This window comes from Peromyscus maniculatus, chromosome 16 (genome assembly GCF_049852395.1).
Source record: "Peromyscus maniculatus bairdii isolate BWxNUB_F1_BW_parent chromosome 16, HU_Pman_BW_mat_3.1, whole genome shotgun sequence".
Lineage (NCBI taxonomy): Eukaryota > Metazoa > Chordata > Mammalia > Rodentia > Cricetidae > Peromyscus > Peromyscus maniculatus.
This window is the reverse complement of record NC_134867.1, coordinates 13,127,887-13,140,861: the sequence shown is the minus strand read 5'-3', so window position 1 is coordinate 13,140,861 and position 12,975 is coordinate 13,127,887.

Here is a 12,975-nt window from a genome sequence, read left to right as displayed (position 1 = left end):
GGCCTGGCCAACCATATGGACCACATTCTCCTCACATCACCTCAAAGCTACATCCCGCCTTCCGCTTCCTTCATCCTCCTCTGGCCAGGTTGAAACATGTGGCCTGTGGCCCAGTGAGTCCCTTCCTGGGGACCAGGCCTGGCTCTGGCCTCATATGCACCCTGCTTTACTTAGGCTACCACACTCCTCTGGTCATAACGGGTTTCTCCCAAAGGCTTCCTCTTGCTCAACCCAGTTCTGTTTATTCTCAGAGCCCCACACCTCCTTCAGCATCCCCTATCTCACTCAGGCTCACCTGGAGCCAATGGCTTTCTCAGTCACTTTTTAAAAGTATCTGTTGAGGCCATGTGAGACCTTGCTGCAGGAAAGAACTCTGGATCAGAACACTTGCTGGGACCCTGCTTCACCCTGGGCTCACCTGGTCCATCCTTTCCCGGGTCTCAATTTCCTCCTCTTCAAAAGGATCAGAAGATGGAAGGATCTCCCATGCTCATGGATCAGTAGGATTAACATAGTAAAAATGGCAATCTTACCAGAAGCAATTTTCATATTAGATGCAATCCCCATTAAAATTCCAACACAATTCTTTACAGAACTTGAAAGAACAATACTCAGGAAAAACAAAAACCCAGGATAGCTAAAACAATACAATAAAAGTACAATAAAAGAACTTCCAGAGATATTACCACCCCTGATTTCAAGCTCTATTACAGAGCTATAGTAATAAAAGCTTCATGGTATTGGCATAAAAACAGACAGGTGGATCAATGGAACTGAATTGAAGACCCAGATGTAAAGCCACACATAATGGACATCTGATTTTTTTTTACAAAGAAGCCAAAATTATACAATGGAAAAAAGAAAGCATCTTCAACAAATGGTGCTGGCCTAACTGGATGTCACCATGTAGAAGACTGCAAATAGATCCATATCTACCAAGTCCAAGTGGATCAAAGTCCTCAACATAAATCCAGATATACTCAACTTGATAGGAGAAGAAGTGGGGAAATGACCTTGAACACATTGGCACAGGAGACAACATCCTGAGTATAACACCAGCAGCACAGACACGGAGATTGATGAGTAATAAATGGGACCTCATGAAACTGAAAAGCTTCTGTAAGGCAAAGGACTCCATCAAAAGGACAAAATGGCAGCCTACAGAATGGGTAAAGGTCTTCACCAACATCATATCTGATAGAGGACTGATTTCCAAAATACATAAAGAAGAAACTAGATATTAACAAACCGAATAATCCAATTAAAAATGGGGTACAAATCTAAACAGAATTCTCAACAGAAGAATCTCAAATGGCTGAGATACACTTAAAAATATTCAACATTTGTAGCCATCAGGGAACTACGATAAAAAAGATTCTGAGATTCTGTCTTGCAGCTGTTGTAAGAGCTAAGATCAAAAACACAAATGACAGCTTATGCTGGAGAGGATGTGGAGCAGGGGGAATACTCCTCCATTGCTAGTGGAAGTGCAAACTCGTTCAGCCACTTTGGAAATCAATATGGCAGTTTCTCAGAAAACTGGGAATCAAACTACCTGAAGACCCAGCCATACCACTCCTGGCATATACCCAAAGGACACGCCAACATACCACAAGGACATTTGCTCAACTATGTTCAAAGCGGCTTTATTTGTAATAACCAGAACCTGGAAACAACCTAGATATCCCACAAACAAAGAATGGCTAAAGAAAATGTGGTATATTTACACAATGGAGTATTACTCAGCTGTTAAACAAGGACATCATGAAATTGGCAGGCAAATAGATGGAACTAGAAAAAAACCATCCTGAGTGAGGTAACCCGGACCCGGAAAGTCAAACATGGTATGTACTCACTTACAGGTAGATGTTAGATGTAAAGGATAATCATGCTTCAGTCCACAGACCCAGAGAGATTAGGTAATGAGGGCTCAAGGGGGGGACACTTGTATCTTCCTGGGAAGGGGAAATGAGAGAGATTTTTTTGGGTGGACTGGGGACAGGAGGGTAAGGGAACATGAGGGGTCAGGTTGGGGTGTTGTGGAGGGGGAGAGTGTTGAAAGAGATGACTAGAAAGGGGGACATTTTAGGGTCAGTTAGAAACCTGGTGCAAGAGAAACTCCCAGGAATCTACAAGGATGACCCTAGCTAAGACTCCTAGCAATGGTGGACGCATAGCCTGAACTGGCCATCTCCTGTGATCAGGCAAGACTTCCAGTGGAGGAACTGGAACACCAACCCAGCCACATAACCTTCAACCTACAGTCTATCCTGCCTATGGAATGTGCTGGAGTAAGGGTGTCACAGAGATTGTGGGAATAGCCAACCAATGACTGGTCCAGCCTGAGACCCATGCCACAAGAGCTAACCCACCCCCAACACTGCTTGGAGTGCCAGGATGCAGAAGCTGGATGGCCCAGAGACCTAGGATAGAACCAAACAAGACTGGGAAAAAAATGTCAATATAATGATGCCTAATGATACTCTACTCATAGATTGGTGCCTAGCCCAATTGTCATCCAATAACTGATGGAAACAAATGCAGAGACCCATAGAATCAACAAACATGGGCTCACAGGAGCCCTCAGAGTCTGAACCAACAACCAGGGAGCCTGCATGAGACCGACCTTGGCCCTCTGCATATATGTGACAGCTGTGTAGATTGGTCTTCTTACGGGATTCCTAACAGTGAGAACAGGGGCTGTCTCTAAGTCTTTGGCTGGCTTTTGGGAACCTAGTCCTCGTAATGGGTCGCCTAGCCTGGCTTTAATACAAGGGGAGGTGTTTAGTCTTACCACAACTTGATACGCCATGTTTTGTTGATATCCGTGGGAGGCCTGCCCTTTTCTGAACAGAAACTGAGGAGGAATGAATTGGGTGGGGATGGGGGGCGGAGCAGAGGGAAGGTTCATGGGAGGAAATGGGAGGAGAGGAGGGAGGGGAAACTGTGGCTGGGATGTAAAACAAATTTAATGAGGAAAAAACAAGGAGAAATGAAAGGTGGATGTGATCCGATTTCATAATATACATGTATGAAGTTCTCAAAAAGAAAGATGGGGGCTGGACTAGAGGACTCCAGCCCTGGTCATCTGGGACTGTGTTTGTCAGTTTCTTCAGCACGCATTTTCAAGCTCCCAGGTCCACGCTGGCTCTTCATACTTTAGCTGTTTCTAATCAGTACCTTGAGGTCTCCTTGATAAGAGCTGTCATTGTTGTTCCCTGTGGACTGGGAGCTCTGTGCAGGCAGAGCCAGTGCGTGGTTGTCCTGGTGTGGCCACACACAGCAGGTGCAGAGTAAGTACGAGAGGAGGAGGATGGGAAGAAAGGAGGAAAGGCTGGTCCCTGGACTCTCCCCACACCTGTGACGTCACCGGATGCACAGACTGTCCACTGTTAAGCCACAGGCCCAGTCCACAGAGATACCACTAAAAGCACCCTATGGCCTTTTATCAAATTAGTGCATCATGGGAGATGATAGAAAGTTGCAATACTTGTATGAAGCCCTTTGCAAGTGCCTAGTGCAATCGCGGCCAGGGTAAACTATGCCAAGTGTGCCTCTGTGCAGAGGGGAGAAAATGTTACGATAGAGTGACTTCTGCTATTAACAGCCCAGCTTGTTTTCCCCTCTCAGTGGATATAAAGCAAGACCACAGTGTTGAGAGAGTACTGGGCACCTTTAACAGCCAAAGGGATCCTTATATGTAAAAAGACTCGGAAAAAATCCCAAAGGTCATTTTCTATCTGACTGCCAAGTCTCTCTGTTCCTACACCCCCTGCTTCTTTTGCATTAGAAACAAAGTAAGGGAAAAATGTCAGTATCTCCTCACTAGCAAGGAATTCTGCCTTAGCAGACACTAGCCTCTGTGCATCTGCCTTAGCGGACACTAGCCTTAGAGGACACTAGCCTTAGAGGACACTAGCCTTAGAGGACACTAGCCTTAGAGGACACAGGCCACCATGCATCTGCCTTAGTGGACAGTGGCCACCGTGCATCTGTCTTAGTGGTCACTGGCCTCTGTGCATCTGCCTTAGTGGACAGTAGCCTTAGGTGGACAGTGGCCACCGTGCATCTGTCTTAGCGGTCACTGGCCTCTGTACATCTGCCTTAGCTGAACTGTACCCACTGTCACCAAAAAGAATAAGCTAGAGAAGATCCCTGTCAGTTAGTTAGTTTGTTTTGATTTTTGAAGACGGGGTCTCACTGTGTAGCCCAAGCTGACTTCAACTTGCTGTCTCCTCCTTCAGCACGCCCCTCCAACTCTAAGCTCAGAGGCATGTACCACCACGCCTGGCAGAATGCCCCTTTGGAAACAGACGAGCTTTATGAAGTCCCCAACGTGTACTCTGGGTTATACCCCAGTTCTGCCTCCCTGTTCCAACCTTGCATAACTCTGAGAAGTCGAATAGTTCCTGAAGAGTGCCTCACTCCGGGGACAGGTGGGCCTCGCCATTTGGATCTTCTTCTCCAGAAAGCATGAAAACTTCAGAACCATCTTGGAGCCTGCCAGTGGAGCCCTCAGCAAGCGTTTGCCCTGTCGCTTTGCCTGTGTGCACCCTGCAGTTAACTAGGGTGGGTTGGTCTACTTTGCAAGAACATCTAACTTCCAGTGCCACTGGGCCCTGGCATCCTTGCAGGGAACCTCCAGAGAGCTGCTTGACGTCCATCTCTCTGTGCGTGTGGAGTGGATCATTATTAACCCCTTAGCTGTGCGCTCCTGACACTTGCTGCTGCCAAGTGCCGCTACCCTCTGGATCTTCGTAAAATGGCCACCATCGAGGGGATCTCTGTGTACTTTCAGCCACACGTCCAGGCCACCAGCCCGTGCTGTCTCTGTGCATTTGATTGCAGCCTTCCAGAACATGCTGCACCTGTCCCAAAGTGCTGAGCCGGTGGCTGTCTTCTTTCATTCTCAAATCCTTTTCTTGTAAAACTTGGGCTCGCCCAAGATGCCCATTCCAGAAACCACTCCCACAGACACAGCCCAGATGGCGGTCCGGGGTTTTTTACTCTGTTCTAGAGTCATCTGAGACCACACCGTGGCTGCCCCTGGAGCATCCCCCGTCACCCCTGAGCACTCGGTCTCCTTCTCTCTAGTACCATCCTGTAAGCAGGGGCTCCTATGGTTTTCTACCTCCTGCCCACCACCGATGAAGCCCGGAGAGGGGCCGGGTGGGTCCTGAAAGACCTTTGGGGAAGTCTCAAGAACTGCCTGATTAAAAGGAAGACATACAGCTACGCCGCATAGCTCAAGACACCACGAAACCACGACACATGTTACGGAGGTCAAAGCCAGAGGCAGTAACTGCTGGTGCAATGAGTCGCCTCTAAAACAGGACCCCTAACTCTCCCTGAGACACACAAAACATGCTCGGGACTAAATTTATCCCAGTGGAGCAGGGTGAAGGAGCCCATATTATTTCCACATAATGATGTGAAAGTCCCCTCAGATGAATGGCTGCTTCTCCCTCCAACCCACAGCCGGTGTGTCCTCCAAGTCAGTATTGCCTTGTTTCTGGCTGAAGTGGAAAGGTCCAGATGACCAGGCTCGGTGGAAGCCACTCTGGAATCTCAGCCACACCTCCCAATGTCTCAATGTCTCAATGTCTCAGTGTCTCTCCCTGGAAAGCAGGTTTTTTAATTGACTGGCACCTGCCAAGGGTTGGCTTTGTCTGAGTGTTGACACTGGGTTACCATTTAGGGATGACACTGGGATTCCAAGGATGCTTGCTTGGCATTCCTCCCAAGGCCACAGCTACTGAGATCCCAGGGCACCTGCATCTGTGGTAGCGGGTGGGAGGACCCGCAGCATGGCACAAGACATCCCTTTTCTAGAAACACACAGCTGCCGGGCTCAGGCTTTATCACAGTGAGTCCGGTCACAGCAGAGTGACAGAGAAGAAAGGGCCACATGGTGCCCATTTCCTGTCTGCAGTTTCCATGATCTACCTTCGCTGCCCCGCTCGCGTTAGCCTGCACCTCGGATGGCTTTTTCCAAGAAAGCTAGAAAAAGAGAGAAGGTCTCCCGACATGGTAATCTCCCCTCCCCCGTCCCCCCCCTCCCCCGGAGAGCGAGCAGGCCAGGTGCCAGCTAGCTAGGACAGGTTTCCTCAAGGAAAGAGTCCGGGCCTGAATTTCTGATCTGCTTCTGCCATCTTGTGGCTAGGAGCGGAGCAATCGCGGGAAGCGCGGTTTTCAGCTCCCCGCCACACTGGGATTTGCAAGGCCTGATGCGGAAGTGGGAAAGAGGAAAAAGCAGGGGAGAGAAAACCCCTGCTCTTGTGGCAGTCCTGTGGCTCTCCTGTCCACTACTCTAGAGAAATATATCAATATTAGTATGTATGTATGTATGTATGTATGTATGTATGTATGTATGTATGTATGTATGTGTATTGACAGGGTTATCTCATGTAGTCCAAGCTGGCCTTGAACTCAACAATCCTCCTGGTTCATCCTCCTCAGTGTTGGGGTTACAGGTGTAAGCCATCACACTCAGAAATACTCACTTTGAAATGTACATTGCTTATCATATATTATTATTATTATTATTATCATTATCATTATCATTATTATCACTATCATCATCGACAGAGCATTATGTCCCCCAGGAGGGTTGACTAGCTATGCAGTGAAGGATGACCTTGAACTTGTGATCCTTCTGCCTCCACCTCCAGACTGCTCATGTCTCTGGTGCTGGGAATTGAACCCAGGGCTCTATGTTAACAAAGCACTTTACCGATTACAATTATGTCCCACTACTATTACCATTATCCCCCAAATCCATGGAATCAATCGATAGACATGGTACCGTACACCTGTAATGCTGGCACCACTGGAGAGGCCAAGACAAGAGAAAGAAGAGGTCCAGGCCAGGCTGTCTAATAGGAGATCTTGTTTCAAAACAACTTAGCATTTCCACACTCAATCTCCCCTGTCTGAAGCAGGACCAAAAATTCATTCACCTATACTGACGCCCACACACACCTACAAAACTTGTTTCCTTCCTCCAGCCCAACTCTTTGAGACAGGGTCTCACTATATAGCCCTGGCTGGCCTGGAACTTACCACATAGACCAGGCTGGCCTTGAACTCACAGACACCCTCCAGCCTCTGCTTCATGAGTCATGGGATTAAATGTGAGTGCCACTATGCCTGGCCTAAAACCTTCCTGAACCAAACATTTCTGTTTCAAATATGACTTTTAGAAAACATTTGTTTTAAATATAATTTTTAAAATTAAACTCTTGAGATGTGTTCGTTAGTCTACAATAGGACGGATAATGCTGAGAGAGCTCGTCTGAGCTTACCCAGTTCCCCCTGGTGCTGGCATCTTGGGGAAGTCAGCACCTTAACACTGGGATGTCAACACTGGCTCAGCCACCGTACTCAACAGTTCTGTCTGTCTTAGTGACTCGTCTGCTGCCGTGATCAAACACTGTGACCGAGTCAACTTAAAGAAGGACAGACGTATTTGGGCTTACTGTTCCAGATGGTTGTGACGAGTCCATCACCCTCGTGGCAGAGAAATGTGGCGGCCAGCACGGTGACTACCGTGGCAAACAGATCTCATAAGCTGAAGGCGGGAAGCTGAGAGTGAGAGCTAAGAATGGTACAACAAAAAGAATTAAAAAAAAACATTCTTTTTATTAACTAATTAGTTCATTTTTTCCCAGCCTGATCACGTTTTCCCCTCCCTCCCTCCCTCCTCTCTTCCCAATCCCTTCCCTCAACCTCTGCCCCGCATCCACCCCTTTCTCTTCAGAAAAGGGCAGGTCTCCCATGTACATCAGCCACGGCATATCAAGGTGCAGTGAGACTAGGCACCTCCCCTCCTCCTGAGACTGGAAGAGGCAGCCCCTGCAGGAGGGAAGGGTCCCAAAAGCAGGTAACAGAGTCAGAGAGCCCCTGCTCCCTCTGTTAGGAGTCTCACAGGAAGACCAAGTTACACAACTGTAACATATATGCAGAGAGCCTGGGTCAGTCCCATGCGGGCTCCTTGGTTGATGGTTCAGTCTCATGAGCTCCATTGAGCCCCGGTTAGTTGGTTCTGTGGGTTTTCTTGTGGTGTCCTGGGCCCCTCTGGCTCCTACGATCATTCCTCCTTCTCTTCCACAGGATTCCCAGAGCTCTGCCTAATGTTTGGCTTGTGAGTCTCTGCATCTGTTTCCACCGGTTGCTGCGTGAAGCCTCTCTGAGGATTGTTGGGTTTGGCAACAGTCTATGAGTAGAGCAGGATATCATTAGGAATCATTCCATTGACTTTTCTGTTGCCAGCCATGTTTGGTTCTATCCCATGTCTCTGAGCTGTCCACCCTCCGGGCAGTGCCAGGGGTGGGCTCCCTCTCATGGTATGGGTCTCAAGCTGGACTAGTCATTGGTTGGTCAATCACATAATTTCTGTACCACCTTTGTCCCAGTGTATCTTATGGGCAGGGCAAATTGTAGGTCAAAGGTTTTGTGGCTGGGTTGGGGTCCCAGTCCCGCCAGTGGAAGTCCTGTCTGGTTACAGGAGATGGTCGGTTCAGGTTCCATATCCCCCATTGCTAAGTCTTAGCTAGGGTCACCCTCAGATTCCTGGGAGTTTCCATTAGCTAGCCTTCTAGCTCATCCCAGAGATGCCCCTGATTCCAGTTGTCTTTCCCAGTACTCTCTCCCTCCATCCCCCCCACCTGATCCCTCCTGTTCCCATGCCCACCCCCCCATCCAGACCCCTTCCTCATCCACCTGTGACTTCTATTCCATTTCCCCTCCGCAGTGATATTCATGTCCCCACCTCAAGCCTTTCTAATTTCTAATTTCTAATTTCTAATTTCTCTGGGTCTGTGCATTCTAGCATGATTATCCTTTGCATCTAACATCCACCTGTAAGTGAGTACATAGCATGTTTGACTTTCTGGGTCCGGGTTACCTCACTCAGGATGATTTTTTCTAGTTCCATCTATTTGCCTTCAAATTTCATGATGTCATTGTTTTTAACAGCTGAGTAGTACTCCATTGTGTATATGTACCACATTTTCTTTACCCATTCCTTGGTTGAGGGACATCTAGGTTGTTTTCTGTTTCTGGCTATTACAAATAAAGCTGCTATGAGCATAGTTGAGCATGTGTCCTTGTGGTACAATGGAGAATCCTTTGGGTATATGCCCAAGAGAAATATAGCTGGGTCTTGAGGTAGGTCAAATCCCAATCTTCTGAGAAACTACCATAATTATTTCCAAAGTGGCTGTGCGAGTTTGCACTCTCACTGTGAATGGAGGAGTGTTCTTCTGACTCCATGTCCTCACCAGCATGAGCTGTCACTTGTGATTTTGATTTTAGCCATTCTGACAACTGTAAGATGGAATCTCAGAGTCATTTTGATTTGCTGTTCCCTGATGGCTAAGGATGTTGAACATTTCTTTAAGTGTATCTCAGCCATTTGAGATCCTTCTGTTGAGAATTATCTGTTTAGATTTGTACCCCATTTTTAAAATTTGATTATTTGTTTTTTGATGTCTAATTTCCTTTTCATTTAAAAATTTTTTATGCATTTTACATACCAACCACATATTCCCCTCTCATCCCTCCTCCTCTTCCTTCTACCCCCACCTAATCCCCCCAACCTTGACCTAGATGTCTAATTTCTTGAGTTCATTATATATTTTGGAAATCAGCCCTCTGTCATATGTGAGGTTGGTGAAGATCTTTTTCCGTTCTGTAGGCTGCCATTTTGTCCTTTTGACAGTGTCCTTTGTCTTACAGAAGCTTTTCAGTTTCACGAGGACCCACTTAGTACTTGATCTTAGTACCTGTGCTATCAATGTTATGTTCAGGAAGTGGTCTCCTGTGTCAATGTGTTCAAGGATACTTCCTACTTTCTCTTCTATCAGATTCAATGTAACTGGACCTATGTTGAGGTCTTTGATCCACTTGGACTTGAGTTTTGTGCATGGTGATAGATATGGATCTATTTGTAATCTTTTACATGGTGACATCCAGTTAGGCCAGCACCATTTGTTGAAGATGCTTTCTTTTTTCCATTGTATAATTTTTTTAATCAATAATCAGGTGTCCATATGTGTGTGGATTAATATCTGGGTCTTCAATTCGGTTCCACTGATCCACCTGTCTGTTTTTATGCCAATACCATGCAGGTTTTTTTTTTTTTTTTTTTTTTTACTGTGGCTCTGTAGTAGAGCTTGAGATCAGGGATGGTGATAGCTCTGAAAGTTCTTTTATGGTACAGGATTGTTTTAGCTATCCTGGGTTTTTTTGTTTTTCCATATGAAGTTGAGTATTGTTCTTCCAAGGTTTGTAAAGGATTTTGATGGGAATTGCATTGAATTTGTAGATTGCTTTTGGTAAGATAGCCATTTTTACTATATTAATCTTACTGATCCATGAACATAGGAGATCTTTCCATCTTCTGATATCTCCTTCAATTTCTTTCTTCAAAGACTTGAAGATCTTGTCATACAGGTCTTTCATTTGTTTGGTTAGAGTTACCCCCAAGATGTATTATTTGTTGCTATTGTGAAGGGTGTTGTTACCATATTTTCTTTCTCATCCCATTTACCATTTGTATACAGGAGGGCTTCTTCTTTTTTTTTTTTTTTTTTTTTTTTTGAGTTAATATTGAATCCAGTCACTTCACTAACGGTGTTTATCAGCTGTAGGAGTTCCCTGGTAGAACTTTTGGGGTCATTTATGTATGTTATCATATCATCTGCAACTAATAATACTTTTACTTCTTCCTTTCCAATTTATATCCCTTTGATCTCCTTCAGTTGCCTTACTGCTATAGCTGTATTGAATAGATATGGAGAGAGTGGACAGCCTTATCTTGTCCTTGATTTTAATGGAATTGCGTTAAGTTCCTCTTCATTTAATTTGATGTTGGCTATCAGCTTGCTGTATATTGCCTTTATTATGTTTAGGTATGTTCCTTGTGTCCCTGCTGTCTCTAAGACCTTTATCATGAAGGAGTGTTAGATTTTGTCAAAGGCTTTTTCAGCATCTAATGAGATGATCATGTGGTTTTTTTCTTTCAGTTTGTTCATATGGTGGATTAAATTGACAATTTTTTTTTTTTTTTGGTTTTTCGAGACAGGGTTTCTCTGTGTAGCTTTGCACCTTTCCTGGAACTCACTTTGCAGACCAGGCTGGTCTCAAACTCACAGAGATTCGCCTACCTCTGCCTCCCGAGTGCTGGGATTAAAGGCGTGCACCACCACCGCCCGGCCGACAATTTTTTTTGTTTGTTGAACTACTCCTACATCTCTAGGATGAAGCCTACTTGGTCATGGTGGATGACCTTTTTGATGTGTTCTTGGATTCAGTTTGGCAGTATTTTATTGAGTATTTTTGCAAAAATGTTTATGAGGAAATTGGTCTGTAATTCTTTTTTTATTGAGCCTTTGTGTGGTTTGGGTATCAGGGTAAATGGTGGGCTCATAAAGTGAATTTGGCAATGTTCCTTCTGTTTCTATTGTTTAGAACAATTTCAGGAATATTGGAATTTGCTCTTTTTTTAAATTCTGGTAGAATTCTGGACTGAAACCATCTGGCCCTGGACTTTTTTTGGTTGGGAGACCAAAATAATGGCTGCTTCTATTTCCTTAGGGGTTATAGGTGTACTTAAATTGTTTATCTGATCTTGATTTAACTTTAGTAAGTGCTATCTATTGGGAAAAATTGTCCATTTATTTTAGATTTTCCAATTATGAGGAGTACAGACTTTTGAAGTATGACCTGATGATTCTCTGGATTTCCTCAGTGTCTGTTGTTATGTCTCCTTTTTCATTTCTGATTTTGTGAGTTTGAATGTTCTCTCTCTACCATTGTCTAGATGTTGATTCCTGTGTTTGTCTTTGTTGGATGGTATTTTGTTCCTTGATTTCTGTTTCCTCTCTGGTCTTCTGGCCTAAGTGGCCAGGGGTTCTGGTGACTAGTGAGTCTTTGGGAATATTCCTTTGACCGATAACTTTTTCTATTGCTTCAAGCCTCCTGTGAAAGAAGAATTATTAGGTTAGATGAGAAGAAGCAGGAAGATGAGAACAGAGAATTAGAGCTAAAAAAATTATAGACAATTAGGCCAATAAAATTAGGAGAACAAGAGAGAAAATAAAGAGACATGCACAAAAGGATTACAGTATGAATAGATTCATCCCTTCTTCCCTTCTCCATTAATCTTTCCCTCGCTTATTGTAGCGTCTTCTTTGGCCAGCCTTAAAGACCCCTGTTAAGCTGGGGTTTTTGAAGCCTGAAAGATCTCTGGGGGTTTGGGTGCTAACATTGCTTCTGTGGTTCCAAGTACCTATGTGGTCTCTGGGGTTCTGGGTACCTGCTTAGCATCTGAGATTCCTAGTTGGCCTCCAGTACAGCAGAAGTTTTCAGCCAAAGTTGTGGTCTAGGATATGGAGCTAGGGGTGGGAGTGCAGTTGGAGGCTATTGGGCCAGCTTTAGGGAGTATGAGCTGGCTATGGGCAGTGTCTTACCTCGGGTTTTAGAATCGGCCTAGCCTCAGGTAAAGCAGAAGTCTTCTGCCGAAGTTGTAGACCAGGATATGGAGCCCAGGGGAGGGAGTGCCATCTGGAGTTGTTGGGCAGGCTTTAGGGAGTGTTAGTAGGTGGCGGATGATGTTTTACCTGGGGTCCTAGGACCAGCTTGGCCTCCAGTAAGGCAGCTGTAGTTGTGGCGGCACAAATCTTTTAAACACGCAAAGTCCACCCCCAATGTTATACTTTTTCCATCAAGGCCACGCCTCCAAAGCCTCCCCAAACAGTACCATCAACTGGGAACTGAGCATTCAAACATCTGAGCCTATGGGGGGGGGCATCTCATTCAAATCATCAAATTCTGTGCCCACAGGACCTCACCCATCCCTCCTGTTTCTTTGTGCCTGAACTTCCCTCACTCCATGCCCATCTCACCCCAGGACTAGAAACCTAACTCTACTTCTGTAATTCTTACATTTCAAGAATGTCACACAAGTAAATT